This window comes from Thalassophryne amazonica, chromosome 5 (genome assembly GCF_902500255.1).
Source record: "Thalassophryne amazonica chromosome 5, fThaAma1.1, whole genome shotgun sequence".
NCBI classification, from domain to species: Eukaryota; Metazoa; Chordata; class Actinopteri; order Batrachoidiformes; family Batrachoididae; genus Thalassophryne; species Thalassophryne amazonica.
This window is the reverse complement of record NC_047107.1, coordinates 123,089,711-123,116,895: the sequence shown is the minus strand read 5'-3', so window position 1 is coordinate 123,116,895 and position 27,185 is coordinate 123,089,711. Positions and strand designations below refer to the sequence as shown.

Below are 27,185 nucleotides of genomic sequence, written 5' to 3'. Positions count from 1 at the left end.
GAGGGTGTCGAATTAAAAACTGACTGGATATTATGATCAAGATTTTTTAAAATACATCGCAGTCAGACACGTTTTTGTATATTGTTACTAATAAAACACCGACTGAAACTCATCTCCGGCCTTCATCACTTTTATTCGGCATATGGTTTAAAAACAACTTTCAGCACTTCTCTACTTAATAACAACGATGCAAAAAACCGAAAAACATTAAAGGTATGATCAGGGGTGCGTTTTCTACACATCCAGAACATTTTTCACAAAAACACATAAAACACACATAAAAAAATCAAAGGTCAAAGGTCAACGCTTCTTTCTACGCTTAATAACGGGGGTTTAAAGCGTGCAAACGCGATAAAACTTTAAAGGTATGATCGGGAGGCCGCTCTCACACATCCATCCCGTTTTCAGGCGAAAAAAACACACATAAAAAAATCAAAGGTCAATGCTTCTTTCTACGCTTAATAACGGGGGTTTAAAGCGTGCAAACGCGATAAAACTTTAAAGGTATGATCGGGAGAGCGTTTTCTACACAGCCGAAGCATTTTTCACAAAAAAACACACATAAAAAATCAAAGGTCAAAGGTCAATGCTTCTTTCTACGCTTAATAACGGGGTTTTAAATTATGCAAACGCGATAAAACTTTAAAGGTATGATCGGGAGAGCATTCTAACATGGGGGTTACATTTTCACACGGAAAAACATAAAATAATAGGAACGCCGGTTAACACAAGCCGTGACAATATTTAAACTCATGCAAAGGCCCTGCTAGCTGGTTACAGGAGGTATTGCAGCTTTTCTTAAGGCAATAACGATATCTTTTCACAAAATCAGAAACCAAATCATCGTTCGCGATAGTATTTTCGGTGTATAAAGACACCACGTCCTGGTATGACTTCCCGGCGGCTCTGTTATACAGATAATACACGCAGTGTTGTCCGCATACGTCCGATAACTCGTGCTGAAGCTGTTTGTTGTGATACAGAATGTTTTTAACATCTGGGAGATTCTCCAGATATCGCAGGATGCTTTTAGGGTAGTATTCAAAGTCCGGGCTGAGGTCGAACGAGTCAAAAAATGTGGCCCGACCATTTTTTTCAACGGTGAGCGCTAACCAGTGTTCCCCCGGTAAATGTCTAGGGTGGGTGTTTACAATGAAATATACGGGAGGGTCCGGCTTGATCCGGAATAACTCGTCAGACGCGAATACACCGGCGAACAGGTCTCCTATTAAGCCCCTCATAACAGCGTCCAATTCCAGGGTGTTCATCAGTAAAAATCCACAAGGACCTGTCGCTTGGAATTAATCTCCAGGAGAGAATCGTAACACGCGTACACTATCAGCGTGGTGGTATGCGGAGTTGCGACTCTGAATCTCATCTCAAGTCGCAGGGTCCCTGTGGAGACGCGGCTCAGAGCGCCGCTGTCCTCCTCCGGGTTTAAACTGAAGACGTACAGTGCATAGCCGTGTGCAAAATCCTCCCGGTCTATACAGAGAGGCAGGTCCTTGAGGTGTCGCCCGGTTGCCGTGTAGAGATTGTAAAACTCCCTCACAGAGAGTCCGTTGTTAAATTCAGGCTGGAAAGCTTTAGCCGGCAGCTGTCTCCCGTTTTGACTGAGTGCGAGGTACTCCAGGTCATAGTGTGCAAATTCAAACGGGGACAGATCTCTTCTCCCGCTGAATGCATTGTGATTCACCATACCCAGAACCACATATTTGGGCATGGTTCCTAAAAACAGGTTCTCCTGGTTCATATCCTGGAATGGCTGGGGATCACGTAAGTCTTAACGTTGATTCGTGATAACGGGTACACGGCGTTCCCTTTCATGAGAGCTGCGGAGTGACCCAGTCTCACTGCAGGGGATACGGTGACTTTCTTAATTAATAGGGACGCACCCAGAATTTTCAGCTTGAAAGTGGAGGCCGCCAGCCCCATCAGGCAGAAAGCATCGCTGGCTCGAATTAATTTAACTCTTAGATCAACATTATTCAGAAGAAGCCTCTCGCAGAAAAATATGTCCACGTGCAGCGGGCCCTGAACTTGAAATTCTCGCGATTCGGCGCTAAAGCGCGCTCTGCTCACGAGGCCTTTATTCGGGCCCACGTCATCCACAGCGGTCGAATTGTGCTGACCCGGGGTGTCTTTGTAAAACAATCCGCCCGTGAACTGTGATTTCAATGAAGCGGGCGAAAAGTTCAGCAGCGTCTCAATCATCGCCCTGTACGGGTGCGTCGCGCTGGACTGGGAAATTAGCCGGTCACCCAGAGTCACGTCGACTTGCGAAAAAATCGTATTGAGAGGGTAATTTATTACCCCCACATGGGCGTCATTAGCCAGGTCAGTCCCGTCGGCGTTTGTAATTTTCAATCGCAGATAAAGCAGCGTATTATTGAGATCTAATTACCTCTCACCGTCTCCTGGGATAAAAAACTCGATAGGGCCCGTGTCCGTCAGGGCTGATAACGGGCTGACCTCAACGTATTGGCTTTGCTCGATGGACAGCTGGGTCCCGGGGACGGCGAATAAATCCAATTTGCTCATGGTGCATTCGCGGGAATTATATATATATATATATATTACGTCATGTGCGCCTGTAATCAACTTTTCTGCAGCACGGCTTTGCTTTGAACCGTGAACCAATCGAAGCAGTGGTTCACAGATTGAATCTTCGACCTATTGCTTCGTTTATTCTTTCTTTCGCTTAATTTTCCCCCGCTAAAACCCTAAAGAGCATACTTCTGTATTATTTACCTTTTCTATGTTAAACCATGGTCTTCTGAAACAGTTGATAGATGTATTTTATAAGCAGAGGTGTCAAGTAACGAAGTACAAATACTTCGTTACTGTACTTAAGTACACTTTTTAGGTATCTATACTTTACTCCATTACTTATTTTTCTGCCTACTTCTGACTTCTACTCATTACATTTTCACACAAGTATCTGTACTTTCTATTCCTTACATTTTTAAAACAAACAGCCTCCTTACTCGGCTTCAGTTTAATGTTTATATATATATATATATATATATATATATATATATGTATATATATTTCACGTCATGTGCGCCTGTAATCAACTTTTCTGCAGCACGGCTTTGCTTTGAACCTTGAACCAATCGTAGCAGTGGTTCGCAGATTGAAGCAATGCTTCGACCTATTGCTTTGTTTATTCTTTCTTTCTTTCGCTTAATTTTCCCCCGCTAAAACCCTAAAGAGCATACTTTTGTGAGTATTATTTACCTTTTCTATGTTAAACCGACCTGTTATGGTCTTCTGAAACAGTTGATAGATGTATTTTATAACTTAAAAACGGGAGCGACGCTAACGCGTTAGCATGTCTATGGCATTTTCAATGTTAAAACTTAGCATTAAGCAATTGCAGCTCTCATCACGTTCGGGTGCATTTGTTTTCAAATTGTAATATTTCTTAAATTTATTTTTGTTTATATATTAATAATCTAATGATTATTATATACACTTTTAGAGAAAGAGGCAAAAAGAACATGAATAGAAACACAACAGAAAATATAAAAGCAACTAACAATGAAAATACATAAATACATACATACATAAATAAATGTTTCCTATGATCACCTAGTGACTCTTACACCTCCACTTCATCCCTGTCTTATTTAATGACAGTTTCAGTCAAACCATATTTTCAATTTGTTAATTTCTTCAGTGATTTCCTCCAGAACTATCTGCCAAACTAGAAAACTGCTGCATCCTAGTAAGAGCAGAATACTACTGGAATGAATTTGAATAAGGAAAGTTGTGGGGGTTTTTTTTCCTTCACTAAATGGATGCTGCACTCACTGCAGTTTATTGTCTGGAATAGTCCCAGATTATTATTTTTTCTCACCTAAATTTTTTTTCCCACTATGTCCCCTGGGAGGCTCACTACATTTCAGAGCTTCTAGAATTGAAACATTTTTGTGCAGGTGGTGTTGGGGGGTAATTTTGGGTTTTGGGTCTTGGGCCACATGTAGAACGAATCAGTTTTTAAATTAACATTTCAATTCATATAGTGGCATCTACTTTTTTTTTTTTTTAAGGTTACTTTATACTTTTATACTTTAAGTAGGTTTTGGAGCACATACTTTTTCACTTACTTGAGTAAAGAGGTCAAGTTGATACTTCAACTTTTACCAGAGTGTCTTTAAACTGCAGTATCTATACTTCTACTTAAGTAACAAATGTGTGTACTTTTGACACTACTGTTTATAACTTAAAAACGGGAGTGACGCTAACGCGTTAGCATGTCTATGGCATTTTCAATGTTAAAAGTTAGCATTAAGCAATTGCAGCTCTCATCACGTTCGGCTGCATTTGTTTTCAGAGTGTAATATTTCTTAAATTTATTTTTGTTTATATATTAATAATCTAATGATTATTATATAAAATTTTAGAGAAAGAGGCAAAAAGAACCTGAATAGAAACACAACAGAAAATATAAAAGCAACTAACAATGAACATACATAAATAAATAAGTGTTTTCTGTGAACACCTAGTGACTCTTACACCTCCACTTCATCCCTGTCTTATTTAATGACAGTTTGTTTCGGTCAAACCATATTTTCAATGTGTTAATTTCTTCAGTGATTTTCTCCAGAACTATCTGCCAAACTACAAAACTGCTGCATCCTAGTAAGAGCAGAATACTACTGGAATGAATTTGAATAAGGAAAGTTGTGGGGGGTTTTTGTTTGTTTGTTTTTTTTTCTCACTAAATGGATGCTGCACTCACTGCAGTTTATTGTCTGGAATAGTCCCAGATTGCATTTCAGAGCTTCTAGAATTGAAACATTTTCGTGCAGGTGGTGTTGGGGGTAATTTTGGGTTTTGGGTCTTGGGCCACATGTAGAACAAATCAGTTTTTAAATTAAGCTTTCAATTCATATAGTGGCATCTACCTTTTTTTTTTTTTAAAGTTACTTTATACTTTTATACTTTAAATAGGTTTTGGAGCACATACTTTTTCACTTTTACTTGAGTAAAGACGTCAAGTTGATACTTCAACTTTTACCAGAGTGTTTTTAAACTGCAGTATCTATACTTCTACTTAAGTAACAAATGTGTGTACTTTTGACACCACTGATCACGCAGAGCCCTGCGTAAATGCTCCGGTCCTCCAAAACTCCCCGGATTTGCCGGACTATAATACATAGCCCTCATTAATCCTCATCACCCATCTTTTAAGGCGGATCTCTTCAGAATGATGACGCGGATAGACCTTTTTCATTTTTATATGTTTTAGCGAACATAAATATTAATGTTTTGTTTTAAATAGGCGCTCTTGGAAACGTTAAATTGAACTCTGATTCATTACCGTGGAGAGCGCTCACAGATCAGCCTCGACCTTTTAATAAGACCGTGTTAAAACCCCGCATAAATTCATACGAGAACCTTTTTTTCCACCAAAACCTCTGTTATGTGGGCCGCTGAAGAGGAGGTACTGGTGGCCCACCACCACCAGAGGGCGCCCTGCTTGGAGTGCGGGCTCCAAGCACGAGAGGGTGCCAGACCCAGAGGAAGTGACAGCTGTCACTCATCGCACCAGCTGTCACTCATCTACACCAATACATAAGCCGGACTGCAACTCCACCTCCCCGCCGAGAAATCGACTACCAAGAGGTAATTTTCTCTGCTGACTCATACGTTGAGTAATAATCTGAACTTCTGTTGCAGCCGTTTTCCTGGTGCTTTCCTTATCTGCGGAATTGGCGTTTGGTGTGACAGCGACGGCTTCGCCTCACACCCCAAACCAGATAAGTGGTTAATCAGGAGCTGCACGAGTGTGTGATTGGAGGTGGAGGTGCTCCCTCCTAACTGTGTGCAGACTGTGGACTACTGAGTGTGCGGACTCACACTCATTCATCTTGTCTCTGCTTTCTGCCAGAAGTACCAGGGTCGACAGCCGAAGACAGAGGCCACCTGGGGACGCGGGACTTGGCGGCTCCGGTGTTCTTCAGACCGTTGGTGGTGGAAGCCGTGTGGGACGCGGCTTCTCTCTCGTCGGAGGTCTTCTATCTTCGAGCCTGCCCACACGTCACGTGGTGTTAATTGACTTTACAATTTCTGTGTGTTTAGTTGTGTTTTGTCACAACATTAAATTGTTACTTTTTGGCTTATTCATTGTCTGTTCTTTAGCGCCCTCTGTTGTGGGTCCGTGCTACGACACCTTCCCAACAGGATTTCTCGGCCATTCGTCATGGACTCCGAGGGGCGTCAACCCGAGCTTGAACGGCCAATGGAAGAGCCAGGAGCGCAGGCGTCAGCGGGAGGCGTGTTGAGTGAGCTGCAGCAAATCTTAACCGCCTTCACGGCTCGGCTGGATTTAGTGGCCGAGCAGAATGTTCTCCTTAACCGGAGGGTGGAGGCTCTCACCGCCAGGGTGGAAGCGCACGATCAGGGCGCTGCTGCAGCCACTCCTCTTGCTGGTCCTGGGCCTGTAACAGACGTTCCACTGGTCGTTCAACGACCCCCCCCACCGTCCCCTGAAGCATACATAAGCCCTCCGGAACCGTACGGAGGCTGTGTTGAGACGTGCGCAGATTTCCTCATGCAGTGTTCCCTCGTCTTTTCACAGCGTCCTGTCATGTACGAGTCAGACGCCAGCCGGGTGGCTTATGTTATTAGTCTGCTTCGAGGAGAGGCACGCGCCTGGGCTACGGCACTTTGGGAGCAGAATTCACGGCTCCTAACGTCTTATGCTGAGTTTATACGGGAGTTCAAACAAGTTTTTGACCATCCCAACAGAGGCGAGACCGCTTCGAGCGTGCTGCTGTCAGTGAGACAGGGGCGTCGCAGCGCAGCCGAGTATGCAGTCGACTTCCGCATCGCGGAATAACGTTGCGCTCCACGCCGCCTTCGTAAATGGACTGTCTCCGGTCCTGAAGGAACACCTGCTGGCTAAGGAGGAACCGTGGGATTTTGACGGGCTTGTCGATTTGGTTATACGCTTAGACAACCGTTTGAATGAGCATCGTCGGGAGCAGGCCGGGGGGCGTGACCGGGCACGAGCCGTCCCTCCCCCTTCCTGTTCCGAAAGGGTGACGTCGTCCCCACGCTTCACTGCCAGAGAGCTCTGTGTGGCTACAGCTCCCCCTGCTGAGGAGGCTATGGACACGAGCAGGGCCAAGATAAAAACAAACGTCAGACAAAGGAGGCTGGCCCGCGGGGAGTGTTTTGTCTGCGGCTCTTGTGAGCATATGCAGAAGGACTGCCCCAAAACGGTCAAACTACAACGCCCGTCCTTAGAAACTGGGCTAAGGGTGGGCCATAACACGCACGCGGGGAAACCCCGCAAATCTGCACGAATCCCAGTAACGATCCTTTGTGGGGATTTAACCCTTCACGCCCCAGCACTGGTAGACACGGGGTCGGAAGGGAATCTGCTGGATAGCGGATGGGCAAAGGAAGTAGGGCTCCCCCTGGTGGCTCTGCCGGCACCATTGCAGGTGCGAGCACTAGATGGCACCCTGCTTCCATTAATTACACATCAGACACAGCCAGTGACCTTGGTTGTGTCTGGAAATCACAGGGAGGAGATCGTGTTCCATGTAACACCTTCTACCTCCCGAGTGATTTTGGGATTTCCATGGATGGTGAAGCACAATCCCCGGATAGATTGGCCGTCCGGGGTTGTGACGCAGTGGAGCGAAACCTGCCACCGGGAGTGTTTAGGATCCTCGGTTCCTCCCGGCACGACGGCTAATGAGGAGGTTAAAGTCCCCCCCAATCTATCGGCGGTGCCAAAGGAGTACCACGATCTTGCTGACGTTTTCAGCAAAGATCTGGTGCTCACTCTTCCCCCGCACCGACCGTACGATTGTGCCATCGATTTGGTCCCGGGCGCTGAGTACCCGTCCAGTAGGTTGTACAACCTCTCACGTCCGGAACGCGAATCAATGGAGACCTACATCCGGGACTCTTTAGCCGCCGGGCTGATCCGGAACTCCACCTCCCCGATGGGTGCTGGTTTCTTTTTTGTGGGCAAAAAGGACGGCGGACTCCGTCCATGCATTGATTACAGAGGGCTGAACGAGATCACGGTTCGCAACCGATACCCGTTACCTCTGTTGGATTCAGTGTTCACGCCCCTGCATGGAGCCCAAATTTTCACTAAATTGGATCTTAGAAACGCGTACCACCTGGTTCGGATCCGGAAGGGAGACGAATGGAAGACGGCATTTAACACCCCATTAGGTCACTTTGAGTACCTGGTCATGCCGTTCGGCCTCACTAACGCCCCCGCGACGTTCCAAGCTTTGGTAAATGACGTCTTGCGGGACTTCCTGCATCGGTTCGTCTTCGTATATCTGGACGATATACTCATCTTTTCCCCGGACCCTGAGACCCATGTCCAGCATGTACGTCAGGTCCTACAGCGGTTGTTGGAGAACCGGCTGTTTGTGAAGGGCGAGAAGTGCGAGTTCCACCGCACTTCTTTGTCCTTCTTGGGGTTCATCATCTCCTCCAACTTCGTCGCCCCTGATCCGGCCAAAGTTGCGGCGGTGAGAGATTGGCCCCAACCAATAAGCCGCAGGAAACTACAGCAGTTCCTTAGCTTTGCAAATTTCTACAGGAGGTTCATTAAAGGCTACAGTCAGGTAGTTACCCCCCTGACTGCCCTGACCTCCACCAAGGTCCCCTTCACCTGGTCGGATCGGTGCGAAGCCGCATTCAAGGAGTTGAAACGCCGGTTCTCGACTGCACCAGTTCTGGTGCAGCCTGATCCTGATCGCCAGTACATAGTGGAAGTGGACGCCTCTGACTCAGGGATAGGAGCCGTGCTGTCCCAGAGCGTGGAAGCTGATAAGGTTCTCCATCCTTGTGCCTATTTTTCCCGCAGGTTGACCCCAGCTGAACGGAACTATGACGTCGGCAATCGGGAGCTCCTCGCGGTGAAGGAGGCTCTTGAAGAGTGGAGACACCTGCTGGAGGGGGCGTTGTTGCCTTTCACGGTTTTCACAGACCATCGGAACCTGGAGTACATCCGGACCGCCAAGCAGCTGAACCCCAGGCAAGCCCGCTGGTCTCTGTTCTTCGGGCGCTTTGACTTCCGGATCACGTACCGCCCCGGGACCAAGAACCAAAAATCGGATGCGTTGTCCCGGGTGCACGAAGAGGAAGCCAAGGCGGGGCTGTCGAACCCCACCGAGACCATCATCCCCGAGTCCACTGTCATGGCCTCCCTTACCTGGGACGTGGAGAAGACCGTCCGGGAGGCCCTGGCAAGGAGCCCGGACCCGGGGACCGGCCCCAAGAACAGACTGTACGTCCCACAAGAGGCCAGAGCTGCCGTATTGGACTTCTGTCACGGATCCAAGCTCTCCTGTCACCGACGTTCGGGACTACGTCCAGGCCTGTACCATCTGCGCCAGGGGCAAGGCAGACCATCGGAGGACCTCGGGACTCTTCCAACCCCTGCCGGTGCCTCACCGCCCCTGGTCTCACATCGGCCTGGACTTCATCACAGGCCTCCCGCCGTCCCAGGGCAACACCATCATTCTCACGATAGTGGACTGGTTCTCCAAGGCGGCCCACTTCGTGGCCCTCCCGAAGCTCCCGACGGCCCAGGAGACAGCAGACCTCCTGGTCCACCACGTCATGCGGCTGCATGGGATACCATCGGACATCGTATCAGATCGTGGTCCCCAGTTCTCTTCGCAAGTTTGGAGGAGCTTCTGTAAGGAGCTGGGGGCCACCGTGAGCCTCTCGTCCGGGTACCACCCCCAGACAAACGGCCAGGCAGAGCGGGCTAACCAGGAGTTGGAGCAGGCCCTTCGCTGCGTCACCTCGGCGCGCCCGGCGGACTGGAGTCACCATCTGGCCTGGATCGAGTATGCCCATAACAGCCAAGTCTCGTCTGCTACCGGCCTCTCCCCTTTTGAGGCATGTTTGGGGTACCAGCCCCCATTGTTCCCGTTGGTGGAGGGAGAGGTCGGTGTGCCCTCGGTCCAGGCCCACCTCAGGAGGTGCCGCCGGGTGTGGCGGACCGCCCGCTTTGCCCTGTTGAAGGCCCGGGCGAGGGCCAAGACCCATGCGGACCGCCGGCGTTCCCCGGCCCCCACATACCAGCCCGGGCAGGAGGTGTGGCTTTCAACAAAGGACATCCCCCTCTGTGTGGACTCCCCTAAGTTGAAGGACAGATACATTGGACCATTTAAAATCCTCAAAATCATCAACCCGGCCGCAGTGAAGCTCCAACTCCCAGCTTCACTGCGGATCCACCCTGTATTCCACGTGTCCCGCATCAAGCCACACCACACCTCGCCCCTCTATGCACCTGGACCTACGCCGCCTCCTGCCCGGCTCATCGACGGGGAGCCTGCTTGGACAGTCCGCAGGCTCCTGGACGTCCGTCGTAAGGGCCGGGGGTTCCAATATCTGGTGAACTGGGAGGGGTATGGACCTGAAGAACGCTCCTGGGTGAAGAGGAGCTTCATCCTGGACCCGGTCCACCTGGCCGATTTCTACAAAAGACACCTGGACAAGCCAGGTCGAGGGGGGGGTCCTGTTATGTGGGCTGCTGAAGAGGAGGTACTGCTGGCCCACCACCACCAGAGGGCGCCCTGCTTGGAGTGCGGGCTCCAAGCACGAGAGGGTGCCAGACCCAGAGGAAGTGACAGCTGTCACTCATCGCACCAGCTGTCACTCATCTACACCAATACATAAGCCGGACTGCAACTCCACCTCCCCGCCGAGAAATCGACTACCAAGAGGTAATTTTCTCTGCTGACTCGTGTTGAGTAATAATCTGAACTTCTGTTGCAGCCGTTTTCCTGGTGCTTTCCTTATCTGCGGAATTGGCGTTTGGTGTGACAGCGACGGCTTCACCTCACACCCCAAACCAGATAAGTGGTTAATCAGGAGCTGCACAAGTGTGTGATTGGAGGTGGAGGTGCTCCCTCCTAACTGTGTGCAGACTGTGGACTACTGAGTGTGCGGACTCACACTCATTCATCTTGTCTCTGCTTTCTGCCAGCAGTACCAGGGTCGACAGCCGAAGACAGAGGCCACCTGGGGATGCGGGACTTGGCGGCTCCGGTGTTCTTCAGACCGTTGGTGGTGGAAGCTGTGTGGGACGCGGCTTCTCTCTCGTCGGGGGTCTTCTATCTTCGAGCCTGCCCACACGTCACCTGGTGTTAATTGACTTTACAATTTCTGTGTGTTTAGTTGTGTTTTGTCACAACATTAAATTGTTACTTTTTGGCTTATTCATTGTCCGTTCTTTAGCGCCCCCTGTTGTGGGTCCGTGTTACGACACCTTCCCAACAACCTCGTTTGTATGACTCTGTCTTTCAATATGAAGGGCAACTGTTTGTTGTGATTTGGCGCTATATAAATAAATTTGATTTGAAAACATTTCACCCTTTTTTCAACAATATTATTGGAAAGGACACTGACTGTGTAAGTTTTAGAATATATGCTTTATTACATTCATTAAAGTCACACACAGAGAAAAAAGCAATTGTTCATGTTTATTAAACACAACATACGTGGAGGAAAAAGTATACGTTCATGTTTATTAAACACAACATACGTGGAGGAAAAAAGTACACGTTCATGTTTATTAAACACAACATACATGAAGGAAAAAAGTATACGTTCACGTACAAAACTGGAAAACTCTGATACATCTCCCCCGCATTTACGGTTTATTTCAGTATTCAGCTGTAAAAGTGTAGGAACAATCTCCCCTCTGGGCAGTTCCAGCTGTTTCACCCGGCACGCCATCACATCCACAAACAGAGTGTATAATGTAAGCAGGTGCAGCGGATTACACCGTGTAAAATCGTCGGTGGTCAAAACAGAGATTTTCAGTAATACGCTGTACAGAGATTTTTCAGATGAATGGAGAGCCGCGTTGTAGATATGTTCTGTCCAGACTCCAGGCCCGGGACGACGTCTGATAACGTCGAAGACCCTCTCCATAACGCATGAAGGCGGGGTGTCTGGGGTCTCCACCCTGCGAATGACGGCCCGCTCCAGCTTATACGAGAGTCCACGTATAATATAAACTTCCCGCAGGCTTTGAAAGAGACTCATCACACAATTACCCATGACTGTAAACAATATAATGATGATATTAAAAAAAAAATGCAGGTTTTTTTTCTTCAGTCGTCTGGGTTATAGAGGGCTACCATCCCCTCCATGTCGAGATCGGCGTCTTCACTGAAACATGTGTACAGTTCATTGATCTTTGCTTCAAAATTATCAGTGTATTTCAGCTCAGTAAGGATGTTTTCTACTGCCCTCTGGACCCTCGCCGCCGATGGGTTGAGGAAGCGCTGGGCTAGGAGTTTTACCACAGCCGGAATGAAGGTCGGTCTCCAGAGTCTCACCATTAATCTCTCAAAATGTCCGGTAAAGAAATATTCATTTAACAGGTCCAGGCACTCGTGCTGGCGCTGGCTGGGGTGATCGATCTCACACCCGTAACAGAGTTTTTGTCTGTAACTTTTGATCACAGCCAAAAGTAAGTGGGCCATGCCGACTTTCACCGTTTTCAGGAATTCCTCTGACAGGAACCCGTCTGGCCGGTCTGATGCGTAAGATGTAGCGTATTTCTCAGCCCGCTCGAGGTCTTGTACCTCCCCCGGACTCGCGGCCTCCGTGACAGCGGGAAGAGAGCCCACACCTCCCGGGCTAGAAAGCGCGTGAGAAGGATGGATCTCGCCCCAGACCGGTTCGAGCTGAACTCCCCACGGGGTCTCGTACCCGCCGCGGGTCCGTGAAGCCTTCTGGCGCCGGTCCTGGTTCACGACCGGCTCGGCGGATCTCGTCCAGGCCTGCCCCGGGGATGGCGGGTCTCTTCCACAGGCGAGTGTGCAGTCACAAGTGATGTCATCGGCCGGTGCGATGGGGGAGGTTGAGGAGCTCATGCTGGTCCGTCATCCAATGCTTAAATGAGGTGTGGTCCGCTGTTTTTTTATAGAAATCCCCGTGCATGCGGGGGAAGAGCTACGGCAGAGTTTTTTTTTTTTGTTTATTTTTTTTTTTTAAGTAAAAAGAGGCGCCAAGTTTTTTTCGGACTTCGATGACGTCCCTCCAGGCCAGACACCTTGTAAAAAGGCCCGTAATCCTCTCGTTGCAGGTGTTGAACAACTCGTCCCAGCTCTCAGCCGCGGCTGTGATGGATCTGATGCGGCCGCTGGCACTAACTCTCTCCAATTTAATTTCACCCTCAGAGTCAGCATCAGGAGGTCCCCGCTGAAATATCACCTTATAGCGCGGCCCCTGGGGGCTGAGCCAGGTGAGTTGGAAGTGAGTTTTCCTCTTTTCCGGCGTCCGATCTCCTGGAGGCTCAGGGTTGACCGTGTCACGAATCATCGACCCTGCAGCCGCGGAGAACACTCCCCAGTCGGCGGAAGTAAGCGCCACCCGCGGGGTTCCTCGAGTGGCAGTCTCACGCTCAACCAGAGTGAAGAAACTTACTTGGGCAAAATACGGATCGAACGTGTAAGTTAAACGTTCGGGCCCCTCCAGGCTGTACGTCAAATCTTCCTCCGGTATCGGCTGACTCAAGCGGCTGATGTACATCCTCGCTTTTTTTGGAGCGAGTGAGCCCTCTGTCGTCATGGTGATGTTCACGGGCGTCTCACAGATGTAACGGAGGATCGGAGTTCGTCTCGCCATGGTGAATGCTGTACGTCACTCTGTCATCGAAAAGGGGATTTTTAAACCCTGTCTTCGGCCCGCGGGGCTTAATTCAATGCCTCGGATGAATAAAAACACCATCTGGCGTGACTGAGAAGAAACTTTGTTTTTTCCGCCTTCATCACCTCGGGCGGCATCTCCGATCAGCGGCTGTCCCGCAGCCCCTGATCGACCGGGTAATATCTTAAAAGAAACTGCATCTATCGTGACTAAGAATAAGCTTTGTTTTTCCGTCTTCAAACAAGCCCAGCAAACGACCCCGTCTTCAGGAAATCGGATGTAATAAAACATTCAAGCTTCAACCAAAGATTCAAGCTTCTCTACTATGTTATAAAAGACCATCCGGCGTGACACCCCCGCTGCGCAGGTCACACACACACACACACACACAGCTCCGAAACACACACACACACACACATGCACACACACCCCCAGACAGACACACACGCACACAGCTAGCGTCTGCAACAGGTATTACAGCCATGGGGTCATGTTTCCGTGAGGAGCTCTGTGCGTGGGTATTTGACCATCTTGCTGCAAAGACTTACAGCCGTTACAGCCGAAAGATGATTTTTAACCCTTCTTTAATTTAAGAATTAAAAAACAGAAAAGGAGACGCATTAATTTAAGAATTAAAAAATATTAAAGGGGTATTAAAATATTCGTGTTTAAACACTAAATTGAAGAAAACCTCCCATAATTGTGCAAAAGATACTGGTATTTTTTAATCCTTCTTTAATTGAGGCATTAAAAACCATAAAAGGACGCGCTTTAATTTAAGAATTAAAAAAATATTAAAGGGGTATTAAATATTAGACACTGATTTATGTTTAATTATTTAAGAATTAGTTAATTCTTTAATACATTAAAAAAGATCGAGGTATTTTTTAATCGTTCTTTAATTCATGAAATAAAATGACATTAAAATATTAGACCCGGGTGGGAGGGGAGGTAGGGCTTGGAGGCGGAGCTTGGGGCGGGGTTAGGGGAGGTGCTATGGGTGGGTTTAGCGGTGGAGCTTGGGGGCAGGGTTAGGGGAGGGGCTAGGGGCGGAGCTTGGGTGGGGCTAGGGGAGGAGCCAGGGGCGGGGCTAGGGGAGGGGATAGGGGTGTGGTTGGGGGGGGACATAGTGACGTAGTCGATTCTGATAGGATGTGATGTCATAAGGGGCGGGGCTTAGTGATGTAGTCGATTCTGATTGGCTGACAGGGCCATAAATCAGTTTTTGACGTAAGGTCGCTCAGTTTACTCTCTGTCATAAAGACGCTTAGTAGCTCAAACAGGTAGGGGTGGGGCATGCGCGTCCCTCAGTGTTCTTGCCCCGCCCCTACCCGTCTGAGCTTCCTGCGCTCTGGCCCCGCCCTACCCGTTTGATCTACTGCAGCCTTATACCCCCACCCCCGCCCCCATCTGTCTCAGGTGAGGAAAAATTCAGGAATCCCACCTGTGTCAGAGTTCTGCTCCAGTGTTGGTGCAGAAGTTGAAGTATTGTTAAAACATCAGAGACTTCACATGAATGTCATAAAAATTAAACCGTAACCTTTATCCTAATGTAATCCAAACAAAATAATCTGCATGGTTGCTTGGCAACTAAAATGTCATTGGAGCCCTGATATTCCAACAGTGGAAATGTGTTTACTTTTCTACATAAAAGTGAACGCTGATGCTGAAATTTCACTTTCATCAGTTTCAGTTGCGACATACTGACACAGGGTGGCGCCATTTAGGCGAGAATATGAAACAATGACACTGAGGCCTTTTAGTTTTCATGAGGCTGTGCGCTCTGAAACACCGAGGGACATTTTTGACATTGGATGGACCAAACAAAAAAAAAAGTAATTCATGTAATGTGTACACGATTGAGCAAAAGTTTTATAAACATTTAATTTGATTACAGTTTTTATCTGATTGTTTGGCTCATTTCTTGAAACAGAAATGACATTCTTAAAACTATAAGATCATTTGGCCAAACACTCTTACAGTTCTGTAAGACTACTGTGAAATCCTTGAAAAAGGATTTCACAGTAAGAGCAGCCTCAAAAGTTTGACATCAAACACTGCACTCATACTGCCAAGGAAATTATAACCATTTTTATTCACACACATAAAGTAACTTCCATACATTAGAGTACATAAAGAAAATGTACACAGTATTCTGTACATGTACAAAATATAAATACAAGCAAAAAAAACAAAAAAGAAAAACTTATATCTAGCCTACAGTGGTAGATATAAGTTTAGTTTTAGTACAGTAAATAAAGTTTCATATCTACAGTAACACTTTCACTGGTCGCTGTCGTCACCCTCCCTCTCCTGGCCGTCCATGCGCTGCTCTCTGTTTGGCCATAGATTTTCATCCACATCGCAGAGGATTTTTTTCAATTTTCAATTTCTTTTCATTTATATAGCACCAAATCACAACAGAGTTGCCTCAAGGTGCTTCACACAAGTAAAGTCTAACATTACCAACCCCCAGAGTAACAGAGGTAAGGAAAAACTCCCTCTGAGGAAGAAACCTCGAGCAGACCAGACTCAAAGGGGTGTGCCAAGCGCATTGTGAGAAATGACAATGAATCTATACATTTCTGTTTAAAGGTGGCATCTGTCATGAGTAATAGTTTACTCCCGGTCATAATCACAGCGGGGGTTACGCCTTGCTCGACTAGATACTTTAGAAGCAGATAGCCGTCAAAACCTTTTGAGTTGTGAGCGATGAACACGTATTCTTTGAATTTTCTTGTTATAAAATGTTTAAAGAACTGGGCTACGCAGTCTGTCCCCCACGCGCTCCAAAAATCCCCAGTCTTTGTTACAGTGCTGACGTAAAATGGTACATGTTCCCCGTCATTATTGACAAACATTTCAAAGTCATAAAAAACGTATTTGTCTGAATGCGTCTCTTCAGCTTTGACTGGCGTCATATAGCAGAGGTGACCCTCGCTCGGTTCCTGGAGCGCTTCACTGCATATATGACACCTTTTCTGCTTACAGACGTGCGGAGTGCTGTTTTTAGAAAACGCTATGTAATACTCGCGTTTACATCGAGGGCATATTTTTCTGTTATCACACACACTAACGAACTTACCGGCGGAAGGATGATACTTCGGCTGTTTATGCAGGCTGTAACAGACGGGCGAGCGACACGACTTGTTACAATCAGTGCAAAATACTGGGTTATTTTTTTGTTAACACTGCGAGGATTCACAAATTTTACAATAAGATGGACAATTATGGGAAGCAGAGGTATTGTACCCCTCAAAACAAAAATCACATACATATTTCACCCCCAAAAAATTTCTTCTGTGACTGGCAGTGAGCACTTTGAGAAGTTGCAGCTGCTTGGCTTCAGTGTCTTTTAGAAACTTGACCCTCCATGAATCGTCATCAGGAAGCTTTGTCTCCAGAGACTTTGGTCCTTCAGTCTCAGAGTCTGAGTCCAGCAGATTGGGGGGCTGCAAACACAACAAGAGACAATGAATTAGCATCATGCAATCATTATGAAGTGTTTATTTTCAGCTGACCAATCAGCTGCACTGAAACAAAAACAGTCTGCAGAGCTTCTTTGCAGTCGATGTTGATTTTCCTAAAGTGTTGGATTCAGTTGATCGGACTGATCTCTGGGACGTCCTGAGAATTCGTGGGATCCCCAAGAAGTTACTGGACATCATAGTCAGACAAAACACAGATACTGAGTGCTGCACGGAGCCGAGGCAGAGGCACACCGAGCAATCAGAATCAGAATCAGAAGAAGTTTATTGCCATTGCCAGTGAACAGGATTCACAGACTAGGAATTTGCTTTTGTACAATGGTGCAACATTAAGAAGAGATAAAATGCTAAGATAAAATATAACGTGTGTCAAAATAAGATAAAATATAAGATAAAAAAAGAAATATGAAATATGAAAGGCTGTGTGCAACAGAGAAACAGAAAAAACAGTGCAGTGGGAGGAGTGCAATTAAAAACCAAAGTACATTGTCTAAAGTGACCCGTGATAAAATGATAAAGTGACAGAGTTAAGCTTAAGGTGACTGAATTATGAGGTGTTCATGAGTCTAACGGCAGAGGGGAAGAAACTGTTCTTATGGCGGGAGGTTCTGGTCCAGATGGACCGTAGCCTCCTGCCCGATTGGAGTGGTTTGAATAGACCGTGTGCAGGGTGAGAAGGGTCAGCTGTGATCCGACCTGCTCGGCCCAGAGTCCTGGAGACATGCAAGGCAGCAAAACCACATGAGAATTAGTCACAACTTAGAATTATTCATCATTTTCTTCAATCAGTTTGAGTTGAACTCTCTCATCAGGTTTTATAGTGAAAATATGAACACAAATAAAAAAAAAATACAAGCCAAGAAAGACAAAATGAGGAATCACAGAGTCAAAACGAGAAAAAATGACTGGTTTTAGGACTTTACGAAGCATCCTCACCGACTGAGTTTGAATTGTTATTTCAAAGTGTTTCTTAATTTCTCGTATTTGAAGGTTTGTTTTCTTCAGTCTGATGTTTGTGTTCACTGCTGTGTTCACACTAAAACTGAACTGTTCACACAGACATCTCATTTCTTGTGAGCATTGAGCTTTGTGATGTTTGAACTACTATGAACTTGAATAACCTTTAACAGTCTTTATGACGTCATCAGGTTGGCTCCATTCTGTTATTATGTATCTCATTGTCCATGATCTGATCCAATATGAATTAACTTTACTGAAACAGAAAATATGCTTTTGCCAAAATATGAAATCTTCAAAAAAGAAGAAGGAAAAAAGAATTCTGTATCACTTAAATACTTGTGTGTCTCACTTGGGGGTGGAATTTATCAGCCTTTTATGGTCAAAAGGTTTAATATCCAGATGCCATTCTTCATGTGACATCTCCAGCTTTTTACTTTATTTATTTTTAATATTTCAGACCAGTATCATTTTGTGTTGTGTTTTTTTTTTTTTTTTGTGCCTCACTAAAGGACAGTATCGCAAACGATCATTTTTTTATACTAGCAGCAAACATTGAGGTTTTGTTTTTGGTAAACAGCATGACTCAAGACTTTGACCTGATCAGGACCAAATCTGGTGGAAGGATTGAGAGTTAGTGAAGGACAAAGTGAGTTGGACAAAATTTGATAAAAAGTCAAGGTCACAGGCCAAGGCCAAATATTTGGTCCAGTGCTTTTATGCAGTGAAAACATCTGTTTTGAGGAACTGGTTAAGAGATACACCCTGTTGAACTTTAATATGAAGTCACACCACCTTTCCAATAGCCTTTGGCCTTGGGTGACTTCAAATGACGTGCACCAAAAATGTTGATAACCTTAACCCTAATTAAAATTAAAAAGTTCTTGTTTTCTAATACAAATAAGAAGTGAAACTCTGCTTGATTCTTTGCTCCATCCTGCTTCCTTTTTCTGAAATATTTCAGCAAAGTCATCCACAGGCATGTGAGTGGCAAATAAAGAAAAGTGCTAACATTGGCTGGGGTTCAAGAGGGCCTTGGTTGGGGGGTCTGGGGGGACGCCTCCCAGAAGCTGAAGGGTTTTAGCCACGCTAATGCTTCCCAGAACCATTTTCTGCAGTGAATTTGCAAGGACAGATTGGACGGATGGAGGCAGCTGTTTATCCAACTCTTTACATTAATTCATTCATTCATTCATTCATCTTCTACCGCTTAGTCCAATTAAGGGTTGCAGGGGGCTGGAGCCTATCCCAGCAGTCATAGAGCATGAGGCGGGGTACACCCAGGACAGGAGGCTAGTCTGTCGCAGGGCCACAAATAGACACATCCACACACACACCTATGGACAATTTAAAGACTCCAATCCACCTAACCCGCATGTCTTTGGATGTGGGAGGAAACCGGAGCACCCGGAGGAAACCCACGCACACACGGGGAGAACATGCAAACTCCACACAGAAAGGCCACAAAAATTGAACCCACGACCTTCTCGCTGTGAGGCAATAGTGCTAACCACTAATCCACCGTGCTGCCCAACTCTTTACAAGTTGGACAAAATCTGTCTTCATATGCCAGCAACTCCTGTGCAGTGCGAGTCTTCTCCAAAACTGTAGAGGAGGAACAAACTCAAGCCGCTGAAGTGATCTCATTTTTATATAAATCTCTATAACATACAGAATATTATGATGGCACAGTCACAGTGTTGGGAAGGTGTCATGACACGGACCCACAACAGGGGGCGTTAATGAACGGACAATGGATAAGCCAAAAAGTAACAATTTAATGTTGTGAAGCGCACAACGAAGTACAGACAATAACAATATTGCGGAATGTCAATCATACACAAGGTGACGTGTGGCAGGCTCGAAGATAGAAGACGTCTGGGCGAGAAGAGCCGGATCCCACACAGCTTCCACCACCAACGGATCTGAAGAACATCGGAGCCGCCAAGCCCTGCACCCCAGGTGGCCACTGTCTTCAGCAGTCAGACCTCCACCTCCTATAACACACTCGGACAGCTCCTGTGACAACCACTTATCTGGTTGGGGTGGGAGGCGAAGCCGTCGCAGTCCACACCAAACGCCAACACAGCAGACAAGGAATCCGTCACAGGAAAACGGCTGCAAAAGAGATCAGACTATTGTTCGGTTTAGATTCAGCAGAGAATTACCTGTATGGTAGCTGATTTCTTGGCGGGGAGGTGGAGTTGCAGTCCGGCCTTTATGGTGATGGTGTTGAGTAGTGGATGAGTGACAGCTGGTACGGATGATGAGTGACAGGTGTCACTCCCGGTCGCTCCGACGCCCTCTCGTGCTTGAAGCCCGCACTTCAAGCAGGGCGCCATCTTGTGGTGGTGGGCCAGCAGTACCTCCTCTTCAGTGGCCCACACAACAGGACCCCCCCCTCAACGGGCGCCTCCTGGCGCCCGACCAGGCTTGTCCGGGTGACGGGTGTAGAAGTCGGCCAGGAGGGCCGGGTCCAGGATGAAGCTCCTCTTCACCCAGGAGCGCTCTTCGGGGCCATAACCCTCCCAGTCCACCAGATACTGGAACCCCCGGCCCTTTCGACGGACGTCCAGGAGCCGGCGTACTGTCCACGCGGGCTCCCCGTCGATGATCTGGGCAGGAGGCGGCGCTGGTCCAGGGGCACACAGTGGTGAGGTATTGCAGGGCTTGAGTCTTGACACATGAAAAATAGGGTGTATCCGCAGTGAAGCTGGCAGCTTCAGCTTCACTGCGGCCGGACTGAGGACTTTGAGTATAGTAAAAGGTCCTATGTACCTGTCCTTTAGCTTCTGGGATTCCACCTGCAGGGGGATGTCCTTTGTGGATAGCCAAACCTCCTGCCCGGGCTGGTATGCAGGGGCTTCATAGATAATTGGCAAAGCTTCTGGGGAAAACCTGGTCTTGTTAGGAGAGACGGCATCCATCCCACTTTGGATGGAGCAGCTCTCATTTCTAGAAATCTGGCCAATTTTCTTAAATCCTCCAAACCGTGACTATCCAGGGTTGGGACCAGGAAGCAGAGTTGTAGTCTTACACACCTCTCTGCAGCTTCTCTCCCCCTGCCATCCCCTCATTACCCCATCCCCGTAGAGACGGTGCCTGCTCCCAGACCACCAACAACCAGTAAAAATCTATTTAAGCATAAAAATTCAAAAAGAAAAAATAATATAGCACCTTCAACTGCACCACAGACTAAAACAGTTAAATGTGGTCTATTAAACATTAGATCTCTCTCTTCTAAGTCCCTGTTAGTAAATGATATAATAATTGATCAACATATTGATTTATTCTGCCTTACAGAAACCTGGTTACAGCAGGATGAATATGTTAGTTTAAATGAGTCAACACCCCCGAGTCACACTAACTGCCAGAATGCTCGTAGCCAAGGGCGTAGGTTTGGTCTCAGCTTTGGTAGGGACAATACCCCCCCCGGCCCCCCTACCCACCACCACCACCCCCTAACCCACTCATACCATTAGACGCACAAGTACAGCATAATACATAACATATGACGACATAATGCTGAATAATTTAACACTTTATTTACATTATTAAGTGTGTAGGCAAACAAACAAATAGCTTAAATAACAAAATTGCACCCAAAATCACTAATCTATTCTATAGGCCTACACCTGAGAGAACAAGACAACAAAAAAATACTTGTGGAGCTAACAAAAAAAAAAAAGTTTTTGCAACCAAGATGTATAATCTATTCTCTTCATCAATAATGCAGTTGTAGGTATCTGGCAACCTAATTTGCCAAAAAAAAAAAAAAAAGATTTCCAATGATATATATGGTGTATTACGGTAAACGTAAGCCTGTGATGTCATAACGCAAAGGAAAAACACGGAAGTTTCACACTAGTGCACCGCTGAAAAAAAAAAAAAAAAAAAAAACTAGTGCGCCGCTGATTCTCATTACCGTAAGTTCTCATATAAGCCCTCACTCTGAAAAATTTGACAGCAAGCCAAGAACCCGTTCTTTCCAACAGTGCGTTCGGTGACTTTTGAAACAAGGGAAAGTATGAAAAAGAGCGCAAAAGTGACAGAAAAGTACAGAGACAGACAGCAAACATAAATGTAGTAATTTTTGAGGAAAAGGCAGGATGTTAGTGTCATTTGTGAAGGTGTGTGTGCGTGTTTGTGTGGGTGTGCAGTTTATTGTAAGTGTGGCGCACAGCATTGTTCGCAAGCCCTCCACCCCGCCCTTCTTGTTTTTCTGCACCGGAGCAGTGTTGCCAGATATGAAATATGAAACTATCGTACCAAAACCTCAAAATGATCGTATTTTGGGAGAAATTATCGTACACAAACAAAACGCATACAACGTAGCTATTTTAGCGTTTTTTTTTTTTTAATTTACAAAGAATTTTATGTCACATTTTTAAACAGTAATTATAGTAATGGGGAAACTATGGCACAAAAACAACGCAAATGCACTACCAGACTAGAAACATTTTTTTTTTCTGTGAAGGGACACAAACGTGTTAATTACCAGACTAGAAAGAGTCGAATTCAACCTCGAGGTCGCTGTCGTCATCCGATGCCATGGACACTTGTGCAGATTTTGTTGAACACAGAAAAAATGTTGACACCTCCATAAGGAACTTGAACTTTTTTTTATTTTTCTTGTATATCTCTTTGCTCTTGTGTTTTGTTCGTTTGTTATTGCATTTGTTGAAATAAAGTTTCGAAAAAAAAGATGGTTGGGGAATCTTCCTGTCACGGCACAGATTGGATGGAACTCATTACTCTGTATGAGAGGGGGCGGGCTTTCAAATGACGGTCGCCCAAAGCCAGCAGCAGCCCTGTGTGTGGTGTGTCTTTGATGCCGACTGAGTGCAACGCCTGCAAAATGATTCTTGGGTGTCAGAGAGAGATGTGTGTTTGGCCAACCAACTGAAATTATCGTACATATTGGATTTTTTCCCATTATTGATCGTACATCGTACAGAGGGCACAACTATCGTACAAATACGATAATTATCGTACATCTGGCAACACTGCACCGGACCCACCCATCCTCTCTGCTCCGGGACCTCCCACTTTACAAATGAAGCACTGCCTGCCACGAGATGCACTTTGTTTACGTCCATGTGAGAAGAACGTGAGCTAATGAAATTGCAACATGGGTAACCCTGTCATTCTGGCACGTCGAAAACACAAAACATGACGACTAAAATTATAGTATCGAGTTCGCAAAAAAATAGTGAATGATTTTGTTATATAAACAAAAATGCTAAATATTGGTAGGGACTATTTTGCCATCCCAAAATATTGGTTGTGACTTGTCCCTATGGTCCATATGCAAACCTACGCCCCTGCTCGTAGCACGGGCCGAGGCAGAGGATTAGCAGCAGTCTTCCACTCCAGCTTATTAATTAATCAAAAACCCAGACAGAGCTTTAATTCATTTGAAAGCTTGTCTCTTAGTCTTGTCCATCCAAATTGGAAGTCCCAAAAAACAGTTTTATTTGTTGTTATCTATCGTCCTCCTGGTCGTTACTGTGAGTTTCTCTGTGAATTTTCGGACCTTTTGTCTGACTTAGTGCTTAGCTCAGATAAGATAATTATAGTGGGCGATTTTAACATCCACACAGATGCTGAGAATGACAGTCTCAACACTGCATTTAATCTATTGTTAGACTCGATTGGCTTTGCTCAAAATGTAAATGAGTCCACCCACCACTTTAATCATACCTTAGATCTTGTTCTGACTTATGGTATGGAAATTGAAGAATTAACAGTATTCCCTGAAAACCCCCTTCTGTCTGATCATTTCTTAATAACATTTACATTTACTCTGATGGACTACCCAGTAGCGGGGAATAAGTTTCATTACAGTATAAGTCTTTCAGAAAGCGCTGTAACTAGGTTTAAGGATATGATTCCTTCTTTATGTTCTCCAATGCCATATACCAACACAGGGCAGAGTAGCTACCTAAACTCTGTGAGTGAGATAGATTATCTCGTCAATAGTTTTATATCCTCATTGAGGACAACTTTGGATGCTGTAGCTCCTCTGAAAAAGAGAGCCTTAAATCAGAAGTGTCTGACTCCGTGGTATAACTCACAAAAAGAGTCTGTTGCTCTATAAAAAAGCCCTCCGTAAAGCTAGGACATCTTACTACTCATCACTAATTGAAGAAAATAAGAACAACCCCAGGTTTCTTTTCAGCACTGTAGCCAGGCTGACAAAGAGTCAGAGCTCTATTGAGCCGAGTATTCCTTTAACTTTAACTAGTAATGACTTCATGACTTTCTTTGCTAATAAAATTTTAACTATTAGAGAAAAAATTACTCATAACCATCCCAAAGACATATCGTTCTCTTTGGCTGCTTTCAGTGATGCCGGTATTTAGTTAGACTCTTTCTCTCCGATTGTTCTGTCTGAGTTATTTTCATTAGTTACTTCCTCCAAACCATCAACATGTCTATTAGACCCCATTCCTACCAGGCTGCTCAAGGAAGCCCTACCATTAATTAATGCTTCGATCTTAAATATGATCAATCTGTCTTTATTAGTTGGCTATGTACCACAGGCTTTTAAGGTGGCAGTAATTAAACCATTACTTAAAAAGCCATCACTTGACCCAGCTATCTTAGCTAATTATAGGCCATCTCCAACCTTCCTTTTCTCTCAAAAATTCTTGAAAGGGTAGTTGTAAAACAGCTAACTGATCATCTGCAGAGGAATGGTCTATTTGAAGAGTTTCAGTCAGGGTTTAGAATTCATCATAGTACAGAAACAGCATTAGTGTAGGTTACAAATGATCTTCTTATGGCCTCAGACAGTGGACTCATCTCTGTGCTTGTTCTGTTAGACCTCAGTGCTGCTTTTGATACTGTTGACCATAAAATTTTATTACAGAGATTAGAGCATGCCATAGGTATTAAAGGCACTGCACTGCGGTGGTTTGAATCATATTTATCTAATAGATTACAATTTGTTCATGTAAATGGGGAATCTTCTTCACAGACTAAGGTTAATTATGGAGTTCCACAAGGTTCTGTGCTAGGACCAATTTATTCACTTTATACATGCTTCCCTTAGGCAGTATTATTAGACAGCATTGCTTAAATTTTCATTGTTATGCAGATGATACTCAGCTTTATCTATGCATGAAGCCAGAGGACACACACCAATTAGCTAAACTGCAGGATTGTCTTACAGACATAAAGACATGGATGACCTCTAATTTCCTGCTTTTAAACTCAGATAAAACTGAAGTTATAGTACTTGGCCCCACAAATCTTAGAAACATGGTGTCTAACCAGATCCTTACTCTGGATGGCATTACCCTGACCTCTAGTAATACTGTGAGAAATCTTGGAGTCATTTTTGATCAGGATATGTCATTCAATGCGCATATTAAACAAATATGTAGGACTGCTTTTTTGCATTTGCGCAATATTGCGCAGTATGGCCTTGCCTTACAATATAAAGCGCCTTGGGGCAACTGTTTGTTGTGATTTGGCGCTATATAAAAAAATTGATTGATTGATTGAATATCTCTAAAATTAGAAAGGTCTTGTCTCAGAGTGATGCTGAAAAACTAATTCATGCATTTATTTCCTCTAGGCTGGACTACTGTAATTCATTATTATCAGGTTGTCCTAAATGTTCCCTGAAAAGCCTTCAGTTAATTCAAAATGCTGCAGCTAGAGTACTGACAGGGACTAGAAGGAGAGAGCATATCTCACCCATATTGGCCTCTCTTCACTTGCTTCCTGTTAATTCTAGAATAGAATTTAAAATTCTTCTTCTTACTTATAAGGTTTTGAATAATCAGGTCCCATCTTATCTTAGGGACCTCATAGTACCATATCACCCCAATAGAGCGCTTCGCTCTCAGACTGCAGGCTTACTTGTAGTTCCTAGGGTTTGTAAGAGTAGAATGGGAGGCAGAGCCTTCAGCTTTCAGGCTCCTCTCCTGTGGAACCTGCTCCCAATTCGGATCAGGGAGACAGACACCCTCTCTACTTTTAAGATTAGGCTTAAAACGTTCCTTTTTGCTAAAGCTTATAGTTAGGGCTGGATCAGGTGACCCTGAACCATCCCTTAGTTATGCTGCTATAGACTTAGACTGCTGGGGGGTTCCCATGATGCACTGAGTGTTTCTTTCTCTTTTTTCTCTATATGCACCACTCTGCATTTAATCATTAGTGATTGATCTCTGCTCCCCTCCACAGCATGTCTTTTCCTGGTTCTCTCACTCAGCCCCAACCAGTCCCAGCAGAAGACTGCCCCTCCCTGAGCCTGGTTCTGCTGGAGGTTTCTTCCTGTTAAAAGGGAGTTTTTCCTTCCCACTGTCGCCAAGTGCTTGCTCACAGGGGGTCGTTTTGACAGTTGGGGTTTTTCTGTAATTATTGTATGGCTTTGCCTTGCAATATGAAGCGCCTTGGGGCAACTGTTTGTTGTGATTTGGTGCTATATAAATTAAATTGATTTGATTTGATTTGATTTTTTCGGATGCCCCCTGGACGCCTCGCTGGAGAGGTGTTCTGGGCACGTCCCATTGGGAGGAGGCCCCGGGGAAGACCCAGGACACGCTGGAAGGATTACATCTCTCGGCTGGCTTGGGAACGCCTTGGGGTTCCCCCAGAGGAGCTGGGGGAGGTGTGTGTGGATCGGGAGGTCTGGGCGGCTTTGCTTGAGCGGCTGCCCCCGCGACCCGACGCGATCCGAAGCGGAAGAAAATGGATGGATGGATGGGTGCTTCAGTGGTTCAAAACGCTCCCATTTCTCCGTCAGTAATAATTTAGCTATAAAATACATCAGTGTCACGATTTTTAGCACATGTACACGGATAGACATAAAATCATGAATTCTTGCGAACTCGGACATGAATGTACAACACATCCTTTAAACCGTCAACCACAAGAAAAAGTGGCATTTTTTGGTGCTGTATCATTGAGCAGGAGAGTCATCACACACAGCAGAAAGTGTAGAACAAGAGTCTTCAGGAGAAGACATATCCCCCCATCCCCACAAATCAGCAATACAAAATGTGAGGGGATCACCCAAGTACAGTCTTATGCTAAATATGAATGAATGGTCAACTGGTTCTT

General features: G+C 45.7%; 1 long non-coding RNA gene across 1 annotated transcript; it reads left to right on the top strand.

The window, feature by feature from the left end:
- The first annotated feature begins 1,712 nt into the window (after positions 1 to 1,712).
- Positions 1,713 to 27,185, top strand: LOC117511241. Its single transcript, XR_004560917.1, has 3 exons — positions 1,713 to 1,724; positions 6,821 to 6,826; positions 27,066 to 27,185. It is a non-coding gene; the product is annotated as an uncharacterized LOC117511241 (long non-coding RNA).